The following is an 18482-nucleotide window of genomic DNA, read 5'->3' as shown; positions in this document are numbered from 1 at the left end:
TCTTGAAAGATATCCATCTTATTTCCCGCAGGTAACTGGGGATAAAATTTCGATTTTGGTTTCAACTTGCTGATGCCTGCTCCTGTTTGTGCAATTGCTTGACTGACAGTTATTTCATTTTCATCGGTTACATTTAGATTTAGAAGGGTAGTGTATGCCTCTGCCTCTTTTACACATAGATTTGAAATGCCTTCTTCCATTTGCGGTTTTTGAGTTTCTTTTTTATTTTTGTTTTCTTCAAAGAACTTTGCCAGTTTAATCTTTCTTATATATAGATAAAGATCTATTCGTACTTGGGCTATGTTCATCTTTTTCTTAGGACAGAAATTTATGCCTCGTTTTAGAAGCATAGTTTCCGTTTCAGTGATTGTTCTTTTGGAGAGGTTAATAATTTGTAGTTCATCATTTATTTCCCCCTCTTTTGGCGCATGCTCCGTGTTTCTGTGCCCACTTTCTCGGTTGATTGATTTGTTTCTGTTGCCCCTTCTTGTCTTTTTTTGTTTGTGGTCCAACGTCGTCCTCTTCCCCTTCCTCTTGGTTGATTTTGTGCGCCTCGGCTCTGTTCCCACTGTCTTTGTTGTAGCACGAGGCGCATATCCCCTAAAAAAGGCATCCTTTCGGTATTTTCTGATGTGCTTGGTTCGCCCTCATTTCCTTCCATTGATATTAATGAGCATGAGGAGGAGGCACTGCTGGACAAATTTGAACCTCGTTTTTGTGGGGATAGTTGTTTAAAGAAATCGTATTTTCTAGAGAATTGTTAATGGCGATGTTTGTGAAAGGCAATGCAGATAAGGACAAGGAAGAAAAACATACAAAATCGGACACTCCCAAATCGGATGTTAAAAGCAAACTGAGAATGTGGGAAAAACTGAGCCGTAAAGAGATAAATAAATCTTGGGAATTTATAACACTCAAGAAAATTCTCGAAGTACAAAGGATCCCAAGAGGCTTGAGAATCATGTTGATGCCTAGTCATCAAGATACATCAAATGAATTACTTGAAGAATGGGGCGAATTCATTTTAAAATCGTCTCTTGGATTAGTTGCAATTCTTGTAAAACATATTGAAATCAGTCTGAATAAGATACAGGAGGAACTTAAGGAAATGGGAAAAGAGGTTACATCATTAAAACTCAACAATGAAATGATTAAATTTAAGGAGGAACTTGAAAGCCAAATTGAAAAACGTGAAGACACAATGAGAGAGCGCAAGCATAACAAATTTATACGTGACACTGTGGATTATGAGGAGGGTTGCATATTTACCTTCTCTAGAAAATACGTTTCTTTAAACAACTATCCCCACAAAAACGAGGTTCAAATGTGTCCAGCAGTGCCTCCTCCTCATGCTCATTAATATCAATGGAAGGAAATGAGGGCGAACCAAGCACATCAGTAAATACCGAAAGGATGCCTTTTTTAGGGGATATGCGCCTGGTGCTACAACAAAGACAGTGGGAACAGAGCCGAGGCGCACAAAATCAACCAAGAGGAAGGGGAAGAGGACGACGTTGGACCACAAACAAAAAAAGACAAGAAGGGGCAACAGAAACAAATCAATCAACCGAGAAAGTGGGCACAGAAACACGGAGCATGCGCCAAAAGAGGGGGAAATAAATGATGAACTACAAATTATTAACCTCTCCAAAAGAACAATCACTGAAACTGAAACTATGCTTCTAAAACGAGGCATAAATTTCTGTCCTAAGAAAAAGATGAACATAGCCCAAGTACGAATAGATCTTTATCTATATATAAGAAAGATTAAACTGGCAAAGTTCTTTGAAGAAAACAAAAATAAAAAAGAAACTCAAAAACCGCAAATGGAAGAAGGCATTTCAAATCTATGTGTAAAAGAGGCAGAGGCATACACTACCCTTCTAAATCTAGATGTAACCGATGAAAATGAAATAACTGTCAGTCAAGCAATTGCACAAACAGGAGCAGGCATCAGCAAGTTGAAACCAAAATCGAAATTTTATCCCCAGTTACCTGCGGGAAATAAGGTGGATATCTTTCAAGAAGCTGTGATCCAGGACCTGTATAAAATCAAGGGATCCAACTACAAAGATAACTTGACCTCGGAAGAACGAGAAGCATTAAGAAACCTTTGCAAAGATGACCAGATAGAAATAAAGATGGCGGATAAGGGAGGAAATATAGTGATTTAGGAAAAGAGTTCATACATCATTGAAGCTCACCGGCAACTGAAAGACATCAAATATTATGAAAGGCTTAAAGTCAACCCCACGCCGGAAATAAAGAACAAGTTAGATGAAAAATTAAGACAATGGAAGCTCAATAACTTGATTGATGAAGATGAACAAAAATATTTAACAACTAATCACCCAACAGCCACGATATATTTCCTGCCAAAGGTCCATAAAGATCGAAAAAAAACACCAGGAAGACCAATTTTATCCGCAAATGGCTCTCTTTTGGAACCTGTCTCAAACTATATTGATTATTTCCTCAAGCCACATGTCACACAACTAAGCTCATATATTCAGGACACCAACGATCTCTTGAGAAGACTGGAGAACACACCATGGCAAGAAAACTATCAATTGATATCCATGGACGTTGTATCTTTGTATACGAATATACAAAATGACATTGGAATGAAAGCGTGCAATTACTTTTTGCAAAATAGAGACATTAAATACAAAAACCATAAGCAAATGCCACAGGACATGATTGAACTATGTCTATCACAAAATATCTTTCTGTTTGGAGAAGAGTTATACAGACAATGTAATGGAACCGCAATGGGTTTTTCTTTTAGCCCGAACTATGCGTGCCTCACAATGGGGTACTGGGAAAAGGAAATGGCTTGGGCATCAGAAAATGATCAATTAACTTGTAAAATCATGTGCTGGATAAGGTTTATAGATGACCTTTTGATCACCTGGGATGGGACTCCAGAAGAATTCCAAGATTATTACAAGATCATCAATGGCAGCATGACAGGATTAACCTTTACATATGAAATCAACAACAAAGAGGTAACATTCCTGGATACATGCATTTACATCAAGGATAATCATATCCATACGACGTTACACAGAAAAGCAACGGCCACTAATGCAACATTAGAAGCAACCAGCTTCCACCAAGCCTCCTTGATCTCAAGCATCCCATATGGCGAGTTTCTTCGCATTAGGAGAATATGCAGCGAAGAATCTGAATGGCAGAAACACAGCGCCATAACAAAACGAAGATTCAAAAATCGCAAATACAATCAGGGCAACATTGAGAAATGTTGGAAAAAAGCAAATGAGAAACCCAGATTGGAGTGTTTGAAACGTCCAAACAAAGATGAGAACAAAAATGAACAAGAGCCTATCAGACTCATTACTGATTACTCCGAAAACAGCAAAAAACTTGTGCAAATCATGAGGAAAAACTGGAAGATTTTACATCTGGATGACACAGTAGGAAAACTAGTGGGACAACATCCAGTGGTAACATACAGGAGAGCACCAAATCTGAAGGACCAGTTGATTCACAGTCATTGCAAGACCAACAAAAAGAAAGACTGGCTCAAGACCACTGGCTTCGTAAAATGTTATGGGTGCAAAATGTGCCAGATTGCAAAACAAACCAAGGAAATACCAATGCCCAACAACAAAAAATGGCAGATACGACAATTAATTTCCTGCAAAACGGAGTATACAGTCTATGGAATAGAATGTCCTTGCCCCTTAATGTACGTGGGTAGCACCAAAGGGGAACTAAAAAAACGGATAATGGAACATGCCAGAGCCACGACACATAAGGACAGAGCAAACGCAGTGGCAAAACATATGGAGCAAAAGTACAACGGAGATTGGCTGAAACTGAAATTCTTTGGGATAGAAACAATACCAGAGAACATATGTGGAGGAGATCGAGAGAAAGCCTTAAGACAAAAGAAGTCACGCCACATCCTAAATTTTAGAACTTTAAGACCGCATGGCCTTAACCAGTCAGGGGAGTTATATATTCATCTCTAATATTGACAAATGAGGAACATGAGAAAGTGAGAGCTTGTGAGGTTGAAAACCGCATTCAAAAACAAGACTCAAATATATGAAAAATAAAAGGACCCCAATTACTGTACAAACAGTTGACAAATCCCACTAGAGGGATCAGAAATGACAAGATAAATACAGTTGGCCAGGAACAATGGCAAAAATTAATCTGAATTCAATTGTCATCTAATGTTGTAAAGAGCTCAAACATGAGAATAAGGGTTTATTATTTTCTTTGTTAAATGAATGGTTAAACTCCACTTAGAGACTCTTTTTACATAATATGGATAAAAACCACAAATACCACAATGCTTAGCTATGAGGAACAGGATGTGATGTAACATCAAACACTGTTGGTTGCTTTAAATGTGTTGAAAAAAACTTGAGAAAGTGATCGTGAGCAAGGTGCCAGGAGCACTGAAACGCGTAGATCGTGTTGTTTTCATGCTGGAAAGATTATAATAAATCTAATTGTGGAACTCAGAGGGAGTGCGCCCATTGCTTTCGTATAACTACGAAGGAGTGTTAAATATATATATATAATTTCTATGGCAAATGAAACCCCTCATTTTGTTCCTCTTCAAATTAAATGTATTAAGTGTTACCACTTTATTCCAATCAAGATGACTTCAGGTGTGCCATACTTTTGTCATAAGTAAGACTGTTAGCGTTCTAGTTGTTCTTTAGAACACTCTGGGACATTCTGTCATTGGGCTATAGTTGGGCTACATCTGGCTGATATTTGGGCTACATTTGGTTTTTTTTGTCTCTGGTGGCCATCTTTGGGCTACATTGGGCTACATTTGGGCTCTAACATATATATATATATATATATATATAGCCCAATGTAGCCCAATATATATTTTTCAAAGTTAATTTTTGGAAAAACCACTGGAGCATATATCTTGAGACATAGCAAAGGCACATCGGGGTACCAGTCCCTACAATTTTGCCAAGTTTGGTGGAAATCTATTCAGCCGTTCGGGCTAAAAGTGAGTCCAACCGCCCTATGGAAAACTCAATGTTAAAAACACGTTTTGGGACCCCCCTTTTTACTCGGCCCCCGCTTGACGAAACCCCCCCAAACTTTAAGGGGACGCTCAGAAACAAAATGTGCCATTTTTCTGAAACTTTCAGCCAATTCCGTCCATCAACGCCAAAGTTATTCAACATAGAATTTTCAGAAATCCTATTAAAAAAATCCTAACTATATATACCTACTGGCGACCGCCAGTAGGATATACATATATATATCTATATCACTTTTACACAGTTTATGACTTCACCATGCATGCATTTGTGTTGTAAAGGCATGCGTGGTAAAGTCATATGAGGAGTGAAAGTTTGCGGGGTAATGGTATTGAGGAACAATTGCACTTTCTTTGTGAAAAATGCAGAGTAATGGATTGCTGGATAAAAGTGTGCGGGATAACATCGTATATTCCCTGCCAAATAATGCCCCTTTTCAACTTAGTACCTTAGAGCTCGGAGACTCTAAACGCTCAGAAAAAAATCCATACCATAAGGGTAAACAAGCATTTACAATGCAATGGTCTCGGCATTGTTCCAGTTAGAGCTATTGGCATTGCTCATGACATTATTTTTATTTATGTTTTTGTTTTTATAACATAAATAAATGGCATTGTCATTTACAATGCCAATAGCTTAATGCAAATGCGAGACCTATTGCATACGCACCCACACAGAGCAACACACACAAAAAGCCACCCACACACACATACAGAGCCACTCACACTGTCATTCACATAGAGCCACACACACATAGAGCTACCCACACACACACACAGCCACCCACACACACACAGCCACCTACACACACACACAGCCACCTACACACACACACAGCCACCTACACACACACAGAGCCACCTACACACACACAGAGCCACCTACACACACACACAGCCACCTACACACACACAGAGCCACCTACACACACACAGAGCCACCCACACAGAGCCCAACACACAGAGCCACACACACACAGAGCCACACACACGGCAAGAAAAGCGGCACAATCAGGGGGCAGAAGGCCCACACACAGAGCCACACACACACAGAGCCACACACACACAGAGCCACACACACACAGAGCCACACACACACAGAGCCCAACACACAGAGCCACACACACACGGCAAGAAAAGCGGCACAATCAGGGGGCAGAAGGCAAGAAAAACGGCACAATCAGGGGGCAGAAGGCAAGAAAAATGGCACAATCAGGGGGCACCTCTGTACACCACAAAAGACTCAATCTACGGCTGCTGCCTCTTCACATACTGCAGGAATGGACTACTGACATCATGCTTCACTACACATCACACATGTGAAGCTACACCTTACACAACCTTGTAGGTAACACACATGACTCAAACCCTGCCCGGCTATCTCTGTATGTGTCACACGCACAGTTCAATGCTGGTGCCTCTGTACATATTTAACACGTGAATCGGGGTTATGCAGTTATGTATCTCACACACACACGAATGAATGAGCTGCTGCTGCCTTTGTACATTTCACCCACGAATCACGGCCCAGCAGCCACACCTGGCCACATCACACATGGGAAGCAATGTCCTAGATCTATCTGGTCATATCACACACATGCAACAATGCCCCTGAGCTGTAGCACACATGTGAAGAAATGTACTAGTGTCTCTGAACACAGCACTCATGGCGCAAGGTCCTCTTACTACCCCTGTACAAATCTCACACGCACTGATCAATGAACTATCCATGCCACTTTACATATTACACATGTGCATCAATGCAATGCTGCAGCCTCTCACACACACTGAAATGCCCTGCTGCTGCCTCCCTCGATTTCACACACATGACTCTATGGCCCATCACTGCCTCGTTACATGCGACACGCATGACCTCCGGATAAATGCATTGCTTCAGCCTCTGCACATATTACTAACATGCATCAATGCCATGTGGCTGCTTCCGCGGGTCACACAAATGCACCCGTGCCCTGCACGTGGCACACGCATGCACCCGTGCCCTGCTGCTGCCCCTGTATATGACAAAACACAAACATGAATGCATTTGTTGCTCTCTGTGTACATGCTACACGCATGCATTGATGCGCAACGTATTCTGCACATTTCGAAATGGTGCCTTCTACTGCACCAGACGTGGGTGTTAAGTTCGCACATAAAAGGTGTTTTCTCTTCGGATACAGTTCACCCACACGCATACCAAGGGTTTGTTGATCGGGCTTTCCTCTCCCCACCCACCACTTTCACTATTACCCAAACTGCCTCCCTCCCTCCCGCCCCTGGACTCCGACAGACAGACATTTTTGCAAACAGCCCAGAAGCCCCGTGGACAGAAAGAAAGGAAAACAAGCGTCAACTTTCTCGTGCATCACACAAGGCAACAACACCACAAGCTGACTCGTTTGAATTAATGGTGCCACTTCTTATATATATATATATATGAGTAAGCTTGCATTTTAATAAAATAGCATTTCATTCATCGAGAGAGGTGTTAAACGGTGTGTCTGTCAACCCTATCTGCTCAGGGAACGATGTGTCTGTCAAGCCTACCTGTTCAGGGGCGCCTAGCGAAGGGTCTCTGGGAGCTATCCCGGTGCAAGGCGCCAGGTAGACCTCCTTGTCCTCTCTGCTGGGGGTGTCGCTGGCACAGCTCTTTGGGTCTCGGTCCAGATCCACTAACAGGGCGCCCCTACCCTTCCGGAGACCCAGGTGTCTTGAGGGAGGATGCTTTTCTCTCCCTGTGGGACTCTGATCGGCGGCACCCGGGGCACCCCTTGCCTCTCCTGTGTGATCTGCTGCACTTCTTTCCCTGTATCTGCTGAGGACACCCCCCTGCCCCTCTTGTGATATGCAGCAACTAGTGTAGGGGCCGTCTCTTTTCCCCGCGGTCGGGTGCAGGGAACCGCTGCCCCCCCCCCTGTGATCTGCGGCTCCTAATAGGGTTCCGCTTCGCCCCGTGCCCCTCTGTTGACCCGCACCAGCCTCCCTGGGTGGTAATTGCACAGCAGTTGAGGCTGTTGGCAGCTTCTTGAACCCAGTCCAAAGGCAAGACACGCACAACCAATGAGGGGGCAAGACAGTAAGCACGAGCAACGAGGGGGCAAGACAGTAAGCACGAACAACGAGGGGGGGCAGTACAGTAAGCACGAGCAACGAGGGGGGCTGGACAGCAAGCACGAATGAGGGGGGCAGGACAGCAAGCACGAACAACGAGGGGGGCAGGACAGCAAGCACGAGCAACGAGGGGGGGCTAGACAACAAGCACTCACCGGAGGACTCTGCAGCTTCTCGACTTCTTCCGGCGGCAGTCGGGCTTATATGGCTTCAGCAAAGCGCCGACATTTTCCGATTCGGGGGCATGATTTTCTTTCTCCCCTCTTCCCATTGGCTGGAAGGTAAAATTCCAGCCAATGGGAAGAGGAGAGAAAGAAAACAAGAAAGAAGGTAAAAAAAACGCCCCCAAATCAGAAAAAGACGGGGCTTAAATGGAGTGACTCCCCTCTCCTCCAATGGCTGGCCTCCGTTTAGGAAGCTAGCCAATAGAGAAGAGGGGCGGGTTCAAGCCCCACTTCTAGAAAACATTAAATCTCTGACCGAGACTGCGCAAGCGCAGCCTACGGTCCTCGACCTAAAACAAGCAAGACTCAAAACCATCTCTACAAACAACAGGTAACCCTTCCAACAATCATGCTAAACTTTGCCATGACAGAGGGCTACGAGGCAAACGTTCCCCGCCCCCTAGCCCAACCTTCTAACATTCTCCTCCCTACTTTACCCACGGAAGGGGAATAACCCCACAGGAGTTTCCCCATGAAAGTAATGCCCGCCAATTTCCCTGCAATTGTGACCTTGGAAAGACCCTTCTCAATGAGGTCCAAAATAAACTGGATCACATCTTCCGACCGCCTCCATCCTTCCTCCCGCCTAAAGGCCCCTGATGCTAAAAAATCCCTAAAAGTCAGGGAATATGCTGCTTGAGTTGCCGCTGACCAAGAACCTACCACCAATTGTATAACCCGACGTTGCTTACAAACCAAAGATGTTCCGGCATAGGGGTCGGCGTCCTGTCCGCCTTCATGGCCAACCCATGGAAACTATCCCACTGCGAACGAGACAAAGCATCCGCAATGTCATTGTCCAGACCCGATATATGTAAAGCCCTGAAAGCAATGTCATGTTTAAGGCCACATAGCACAAAAAACCGCAGTAACTTCAAGAACTGTTCATCTCTTGCTGACTGCCTATTATTTTTTTCTTTTATTTGCATAGTTAATTAAAACCATTGCAATACAAATTTCATAAACACTCTTAAAACATCTGTGGTAAAACACTTACAAAAACAAATGTTAAAAAATTTTCAGAACAGGAGAAACTCAGCAATGCGGAATAAAACACATAGTTGAGAGTGCCGGTCTCTCTGTGAAATGGTCTCATCCTGGGAGACCGGCACTCTCAACGCTGACTGCCTATTGATAATCTCCACCACTGCCATGTTGTCAATCCGAAACAAAATTTTCTCATGTGCCAGCTCCTCACCCCACAGCGTCAGTGCCACTAGCACCGGAAACAGCCCCAAAAAGGCAATGCTCCTCCCACCATCCTTCCACTGACGAGGCCACTTCTCTGAACACCACTTGCCCTGCCAGTATATGCCAAAACCATCACTGCCTGCTGCATCTGAAAAAAATTGAACATCCCATTGAAAATCCACCTCCCTATTCAACGGGACTCCATTAAAAGAGTGGAGAAAAACTGCCCACATGCGCAAATCTTCTTTCACCCCGGCTGACAGGCGGACATAGTGGTGATGCAAATGATGACCTGCCAAAGCTCGCCCCAATCTCCTACAAAAGGTCCTACCCGCCCAGACTACCCTGCAGGCAAAATTGAGGTGGCCAAGCAAAACTTGTATATCTTTCACCGTCACTTTCTGTTTTGATAGCATTCCGTCCGGTAATGCCAACATTTTCACTTTCTTATCTTCTGGTAATCGAACCTGCATTGCCACAGAGTCAATTTCAATTCCCAGAAAAGACATGGTCGTGCATGGACCCATTGTCTTCTTTGACGCCAATGGCACCCCCAAATCCTCAATGAGCTCATGGAACGTGTCTAGAGCTAGCTGGCACTCCGTGGAGCCGGGGGAACCAACAAAAAAGAAGTCGTACAAATAATGTGTCACCAACTCATGACCAGTGTGCTGTGTAAAATACCAATGCAAAAAGGTGCTTAAACACTCAAACAGAGCACAAGACATTAAGCAACCCATCGGTAATGCTTTGTCCACTTACTATTTTCCTTCAAAATGGATCCCCAGAAGATTCCAATCATCTAGATGGACTGGAAGCAACCGAAATGCAGATTTTATATCGCATTTTGCCATCTCTGCAGTTGCGCCCGCGGTTACTACTAGTGACATTGCAACGTCAACTGAAGAATATGAAACAGAGGCCGCCTCCTCATCACTGAAGTCATCAACTGAAGACCCCTCTGGTCATGATAGGTGTTGTATCAATCTGTACTGGCCCACCTCTTTTTTGGGCACCACTCCAATCGGAGAAATTATCAAATCCTCCAATGGACAGTCATCAAAAGAACCCGCCATTCTCCCTTCTCTCACCTCCTGGTCCAATTTTTCTTGCTCAACTCATTTATGTTCTGTTGCTGATTTTAAATTTAGCGCCCACCGCCTCTGCCGTGGCCTGTTGTATCTCAAACGAAACCCTTCCTGAAAGCCATCAAATATCACCTGTCTTGCCCCTACATCCCCATACTCTCTCAAACCCTCAGCCAGCGCTACTAGCCTAACTGGCGTAGGAGCCTTTGGGCCCAGATCCCTGAGATCCTTTACCTCCCCTACCACTCTGAAATTGCGAAGAGGGCCCCGGGGTGGTAGCACCTGTCTGTTGCCACTGCTGGCTTCCCTGTTGCTTAACTCCCCAACATTTGACCAAGGGGTGTTTCTTCCCACACTGAAAACACTTGTGTCGGAACCTACAGTATTCCCTTGTGCACAGGCCTTTGTTAAAATCCCAGCATGCCTCGGTCCTAGATTGTGTAGCTGTTGCGCTCCCCATCCCCTGAAAGGGCCGGTATACTAATGGCAACCCACTAGCCTTGAATATGGTCTTGCCCCCCAGCCGGTGCTCCCATTGTGTGCTGACACAAGTCTGTGTCTAACTCCCCCCACTTTGCCTCCGGGTCCCAAGCCATAAGGGCCCAAAATTCCTCATCATACTGCGCCCACGCGTAGCCACTACCCGTGATCTGGGCTTTGCTAATGACAGCCATATATTTGAAAATGGCAACGCGGAGCTCAGTAAACTTTTCGCAATACACGCTGGCATTAATTAAAAATGCAGCCGTCCAATTTTCTATTGTCAAGGGCACCTTGGGCCGCTTAGCTAACTCTTACTCCTCCTCTTTAGAACTTTCCTTCGACCTCACCTCCCTTTGAAGAAGTTTCAGTATTTCAACATATTCCCCCTTCCATATGCGTTTCTTGGTAGCTAACATTAAATGAGCACCCAGGGGCTTTGTCATGCTCATATAAGGCAGTTTTTTAATCTTCAACTCTTTACTCTGTAAAGGCTCTTTACCTGCCTCAAGTGCCTCGGTATTCGTCCCACTCTCCACCTTAGCACCCTGCGGTCCTTCCACGTCCCTTGTTCCTACCCCCTGATCCTTAACGTATTTACCTATGTGAAGCATCCCTTCCAACACTCCCCCTTCTCCTTCACCCCCCGTCCCCACAGACACCATTTTTGGTATGGCCTGTGGTTCACCTATCTCACCTGGCTCTAACAAAGCTGCCCGGCTGGGCGCCGACCGCCATGCCACTTGCTCCGCGCTGTCCACCGTCCGAGGAGCCCAAACAGAGGGGCCACGCTCTCTTCTGGGTCCAGATGCCACTACCCTCCTGGCTGCACCACCACTGGTGCCTGTAAAAAACTATGAGACACATGAGAAGGCCCCCCCATCCTCATTGTCCCTCAGTTCCCCTTCCTCGGGGGTATCCTCATCATAGTCAAGCACCACTGGCTCCTCCATTTCTCATGTATCTGACACCGTTTCAACATCACAGGCCTTACCGGACCCTACATTGCCCACACCGGCCCTACCGGCCCCTGAATGCCGTCCTGAGGGGGGAGCCGACTGTAAGCGCCGATACTCCCCCAAGCGTTGACTACCCTGAAGAACTCTGTCCGCTGGCTTTGCTGACCAATGTACCCTGCTTGACGTTGGGGCCAGCGAGGTCGCGCCGGACCTTTGTATGCTGGCCGCGCCGGGATCCACAGCTGGTACGGAATGTGCTGCGCCAGGCTCCACCCTCCCTTCTCATCAGCTATGTTGGGCCGCACTTCGCCCTACCGAGTCCGCCATCCTGATAAGCTCCCTGCCCTGTGAAGAAAAAGTTTAGACTGATGTGCCGGGTCCCTCAATACTGCTATCTACCATGCTCTCTTGCCTGCCCCAAGCGCTATTCCCAAACTGCTGACCCATGACCCGCCCTATGTGCCTCGAACTGTCCCTACTCACCGGGGGAATGGCCAGGGGGGAGGATTCCCCCCTGTCTTCATCCCCACTCCACTCCAACATTGCTTGTACAACGGCAGAAGCTTGACCTGACACATGCTCTCCCCCCCCGCGCCCAAACCCCCAGAAACCCCTGCGACCCCACCCTTGGCCCCCTTAACCCCACTTGATCACTCAAAATAAGCTGCGACTGCACCGCGCGCGCGCGGGGGGGGGGGTATCAAAGTCTCCGCGGTCCCCCTCTCCAAGGCCCGCACCCCGGCCGACCAAGAAGGAAAAATATCAAGACCCTCCCAAGCCCTGCTCCCACCGACCGTGTCCAGTTCCGCAGACCAATTGCCCACCTGAACCCCACTACCTGGCCTTTCTCCAGCCTCCGACCTCACCAGGCCTGTAAGAGGAACTGTTTTCAAGACCCCAACATCCTGGCTAACGTCCAGCCTGCGGAACCTCCCCAGCCCCCCACCTGTGCCCATTCCCCATCCCCCACTGAGCTACCAACCACAGAGGCCACTTCGCCCCTAGGAGAATATGCGGGAGAAAAAAGAAGGGGCCTAAAAGAATCCCTGTCCGCCACAGACTCATGCCCCAGAATAACTTGCCCTCCCTCTCTGCTTAGCTGACCTGCAGGGGCCTCCATAGCTGAAGATGTAACCCGCACCGGAGAGCTGTGCCTTGCCCCCCCACCCACACCACCAGACACAATGCCCCGCTCTACCACACATGGAGGGGAAACAAGCTGCCCCTGCCGCTCCCCCTCCGCTGCTCTTGTCAATACTCCCAGCGCCTCTGGCCCCATAACCCCTCCCAGGCCACCTTCCCCCCACTCTCCCATACGGCCTTCTCCGCCGGAGCCACGGACAATGAGGCAGAGCGCCTCTTGCTGCCCCGTGCCCCCCGCGCTTACCCCTTAGTGTGGGGGCTGAAGACACCCTTTCACACAGCCGCGGAGCGGGTAGCAACTCTGCCGCTCTGAGCGCTGAACTGCTCGCCGACGCGGGCCCCCCCACATCAAAGCGCCCGCCTCGCCCATCATTCCCCCACGCCAGAAACAGTCGCAACTACCGGTCCGCTCTTTTAAAACGTGGGCAGCCCCGTTCACTTACCGCACCCAGCCTGGAATGTTTGGGGGAAATACAGGCTGCCGCCACCCCAGCTGAGCCTGCCACGTGGGTCCCGGCAGCCCAGCACCCTCTCCAAGCACCAAATCGAACCTGCCAGCCTCGCTAAGAAGCCTCATGGCTTCTAACACCCTATAATCTTCCGCTGCCATCGCGACCTAACCCTCACCACCAAAATTTATCACTAGAAAAGTCTCACCTAAATTCTACTATCTAGAGCTCCCGGCCACCAGGTCACCAAAGACAAAATGGTGGCCGGGAGCCGTAGCCCAAAGCATTTATGCTTTGGCTACAATTGGGCTATAAAAAACAAGCCCAAAACAAAATGTCCGTCCCGCAGCCTGCAACCTCTCTCCCCCCCCCTCCCCCTCCCAACCCCGCCCCTCCCAAACAGCCCGGGGGGTTGGGAGGGGGGGGTTTCCCTGCAGTCGGCTATACCCCCCCCCCCCCCCACCCCCAAGCCCCCTGTCTGCCAGGTTTACAAGCGATGCTCCCACAGTGGCTCTCAATCTGTTATGCCTGTTTTGTGCTGGTCCTCCCTGTTCCACATCGACCCACCCCAGATCCAATCGACTCGGCCAGCTCCAGTGCTCACCCGCCCCGCAGTTGCTGCAACTGCACCAGTCGGCCAAGTCCGAGAAGGAAGGGAGGTGGGGAGCTATTCCAGGTGCACAGCTTCCCAGTGCTCGCCTAGGCCGCTCAGCGAGGCTTGAGTCTCCATGATGACCTCACAGTGCGCCAAGTCGGCACCCGGCCTCTACCACAGCCAGTGGCAACTTCTGCTCGTCGCTTTATGCAGACTCCTTCGGCAAAGCTGTATATCTTGGGCTCATCGGGCAGTCGGTCGGGCACTCGGGCAGTGGCACACCACAAAAGAAAGAGCGATTTTCCTGCCCCTTGGCTTGGGCTAGCGGCTTTGCGAAGTGCGTAGGCCCGATTCCGGATCCGATCCGTGTGTACGAGCCCAGCCCCTCTAATAGTTGCAGGGCAATCCAACCGGTAGCTGCCATGCCTGCAGCTAAGGTACTCTGCAGAATTCTGGCAGATGTGCAGTATTTAATGGGGGATGGAAGGGATTTTTCGGCCGCGGCCAGGGAGCTGTACAGTTAGGCGTCCGCCATCTTCCGCAGAAGGCCACACCCCCACTTTAGATTTTGATGTAAAAAAGAAATAACAGGTGTAAGCTCTCGGCTCCGCCGGTTCTTGCGCCCCGCCGAACTATCCTGCCTGCTATCCTGTCTGCTCATCGGCTGCTTCGATGCGGGCGACGAGCTGATCTCGCCCATGTTCCTCCGGACTCTCGGCTCGTTCGGACGGCTGAGATACCCTGGTGCCGGTCCCGACGCCATTGCCCCAGCACTCCTCGCTGCCTAATGCTGGACCTCGGCGGAGTGGGGGCGAGTGACCTGCCTGTGGTACGCCCGTATTCTGGAGACGGCTGTTCTCCCTGGAACGTGGATTTCAGCATCCCGGGTGCTGCGGAGTGCGGATCATCGTGATTGCCTTGCGACTGCCGGGAAGATTGCACGACACTCCGGCTCCATTGTCTCGAGTTGGAAGGGGGCGTCTTGGTTCCATTGCGGGACTCTCCCGCACCTTGCTGCCTGCCCGTTCGCCCAAACCGCCTGGCATTGCATTCGTGGGCTCCTCACTGGCGACGTTCCTTAACAGCCCGCAGCGGAGGGGGACGGAGCGAAATCCTTGCCGACCCGCGGTGCGGAGAAGACTGTCCGCCATTGCCCCTTGCCTCCGACGCCATGGCCGCGCCGGTGGCCGAATTGCCTGCACCCTCTGATATTGGGGGCGAGGGGGACATACCGCCAACCCTGTCCTACGGAGACGTCCTAAATGCCCTATGTGACCTACGGGCGACGCTGCGACGCGACTCCCAGGAGCTCTGTGATAAGTTCGACGACATCGCCCTGGCCATGGCACGGATTCGGAGGGACTGCTCACTGCAACAACAGAGCGCTCCCCTGACGGCTCCCACAGAGGATATTGTGTTTCGGGTTTCCAGTAAGACTGTGTTCTGCCCTGTCATGCTTGGCGCTTACGGACAATCGCATACTGACTCTGCCGGGGATACATTGTACCCGCTCTCGGCTACTGTCTCAACGCGATCGCCGCTCATACCGGAGGCGGGACTGCTGGCTATTTTACTCCTGGCCCCCTTGCAAACTCGCACATTTAAACCTTCGCCTTTTCCTCTGAAGTGTTTGGTCTTTTGGAGTACTTTTGGGGAACTCTGTACTGTAACCAAAGCATTATTGGGTAGGTGGTGTCATCCATTTTGTGCGTGTGGGTCTCCCCCTTCCTCTCTGCCTCCATCTTGTTCCTTTGTTAATAAGGGGGTCGACACTCGTAGTGTGTTGGGGACTGAAGGGCATCCGAAATCGGGTCACGGCTAGCCTGCTTGTTTGCTGCATTGTTCTCCTACCTGATGGGGGTCGGGTTCAAACTGCTGTGTGGGGGGAATGTGTGGACCGCCCGCAGAATACACATTGAATCTTCCAGCTGGCTGGGAACTAATGGATACCGCTAGCTCTCGCTCTCGGCGCCCCCTTAGTGTTGCTGCATTATGGTTTACGGCACGGTCGGAGCCTCAATTGACTATCCTGATACCCAGTGAGCCCTTGGCTCTGTTAATTTTTTGGGGTGTCTGACTTGCCAATAACGACTGCTGGGACGGGGGGTGGCCTGTAACGGGTGGCGTCCATCTTGACTTTTTGTCTTCCTCTGTCCGGGGCGGCCATCTTAGTTGACTGCTGCCCCCGGCTTAACACTGTTGCACCCCCGATAGTTTCTTTCTTTCACGACCGCAGTACTAATATCCTCTTGCTAGTCTTCGTTGTTAGGATCTTGGTCCTGGGCGACGCGAGGGTCTGGAGGTGGGCTATTTGTTTATACCTGTTGCGAGGGTTTTTAATTCTGAAGCTCCGTTTGGGATGTTAACCACTGCCTTGCTCGCTAGCTTAGAGAGCTTGATAATTGCTGGCTCCTCCCCACCTTTTTCATTTTGGGGGGGTCATAGACTGGTTTGCACGCTTGTCTTCCTCCCTGTATGTCAAATGTGACGCTTTTTCTTCTATGCCTTTCTTCCGATCTTGGCCTTTACTTTCTCTTCCTTTCTCTCCCCTTTTCTCTTTTCTTGCTACATTTCGGGTTTATGGGGCGACAGACACTCTGCTGGGGGGGGCAGGCCATAGCCTCTGCATGTGTGTAGGGTGGGGGGGTATGTTTTAGTTTCGTTAATTTCTATGGTATCTATTTATGATCTCTTTATAATTTTCTCTTTCCTTGTTCTGGGTCTGTAATGAGGGTTCCAAGGAGTGGGTAGCGCTGTGGGTGGTATGTAGATGCGGACTGATGCTCCTGTTGTTCGGAATTGTGCCGCCAAACTGTTGGGTGTTATCACTACTGCCATGTTTATTGCTGCCTGCATGTACTGTAAGCGGACTGTATGGACTCAGTTCTCCTTGACTTAATTTTTACCGATTTATGTTTAAAAAAAAAAAACTTTTAAAATTAACCTTCACTGTTCCTTCTCCTTGGCGGCATGATTCAATTTTGTGTAACTGCTATTACTTGTTGCTATACTGCCTGATACCGCTGGGGGGGTCTAAATTGTTTGCTCTCGTGCTCAACTGTTTCGTGGCCGGCCTGACGGTTGTAGGCCCGTATTTGTCCTCCTTTTTCATGCACAATAAAGGTTTTCAAAAATTAAAAAAAAAAAAAAAAAAAAAGAAATAACAAATGGTCTCCTTTGACTTCTTATATTTATAAGTCAATTTCTGGTATATTTCTAAATTTAGGGAATGCTGAAGAAATATTGAAGCCTCCATGAGCGTTTTTTATTGTTAGTTTCATGCCTTTCCGGACATTCAAATTATTTGTACAGAAATCTCCGCTTTGGCACTTTATGCTCATTTGTAGTTTACACACAAGGTTTTATCTATATAATATTATGATTTGTAAACTTTTTCAGTTAACAGCACCTCCTTTTCTCCCCTCTTTCTTTCCTCTTCTATCTTATATGTTTCAATTATCTTAAAATATTTATCATGTTATATAATAATCACTGCCCTGTTGAATGTGCAGTGGTCCTGATAAGATGCTGGTACTGTCTTGTTGAAATTATCTAAGTTCTGCTGGGAACAGATGGTCTTTTTGGCAAAGACAGTAGGTCTTGCCTGTGCAAGAGCTATTGACTTTGCCAATGTGTGTTAGCCATGTTGTTAACCAGCGTGGCTGCTGTTTAGCATGGCTAAATGTTTGTGGTATAGAGTGGAGTACCATAGAGTGTCGTAGATTGGAATGTCGTAGTGTGGAGTGTCTTAGAGTGTCGTAGAGTGGAGTGTCGTAGAGTGGAGTGGAGTGTCGTAGAGTGGAGTGGAGTGTCGTAGAGTGGAGTGGAGTGTCGTAGAGTGGAGTGGAGTGTCGTAGAGTGGAGTGGAGTGTCGTAGAGTGGAGTGTCGTAGAGTAGAGTGGAGTGTCGTAGAGTAGAGTGGAGTGTCGTAGAGTGTTTTGTAGTGGCATAGAGTGTCGTAGAGTGGAATGACATAGAATGGAGTGGTCCTGCTGAGATGCTGGTGCAGTCTGCTGAAGTCCTGCTGGGAAGCAATGGTCTTATTAAAGATGTAGCGACCTGGCTGAGGTCTCCTCCATTAAAAGTGTAGCACTCCTGCCAATGAGTGCTGCTCTTATTCCATTTAGAGTAACACCTATTATTACTAGATTAATATCGAGTATTGTTATTACGGAGAAGTGCCTGTACTTCCCACAAA

At 48.0% G+C, this 18482-nt stretch overlaps 1 protein-coding gene across 1 annotated transcript in view; it reads left to right on the top strand.

The window, feature by feature from the left end:
- LOC147730348 (uncharacterized) overlaps positions 1–18482 on the top strand; it is a 222362-nt gene that overhangs the window by 33919 nt on the left and 169961 nt on the right. The window lies entirely within an intron of this gene.

The sequence above is a fragment of the Lissotriton vulgaris genome, chromosome 2_1 (assembly GCF_964263255.1).
Source record: "Lissotriton vulgaris chromosome 2_1, aLisVul1.2, whole genome shotgun sequence".
NCBI lineage: Eukaryota > Metazoa > Chordata > Amphibia > Caudata > Salamandridae > Lissotriton > Lissotriton vulgaris.
The sequence above is the reverse complement of the archived record's forward strand: the minus strand, read 5'-3'. Positions and strand labels throughout refer to the sequence as shown.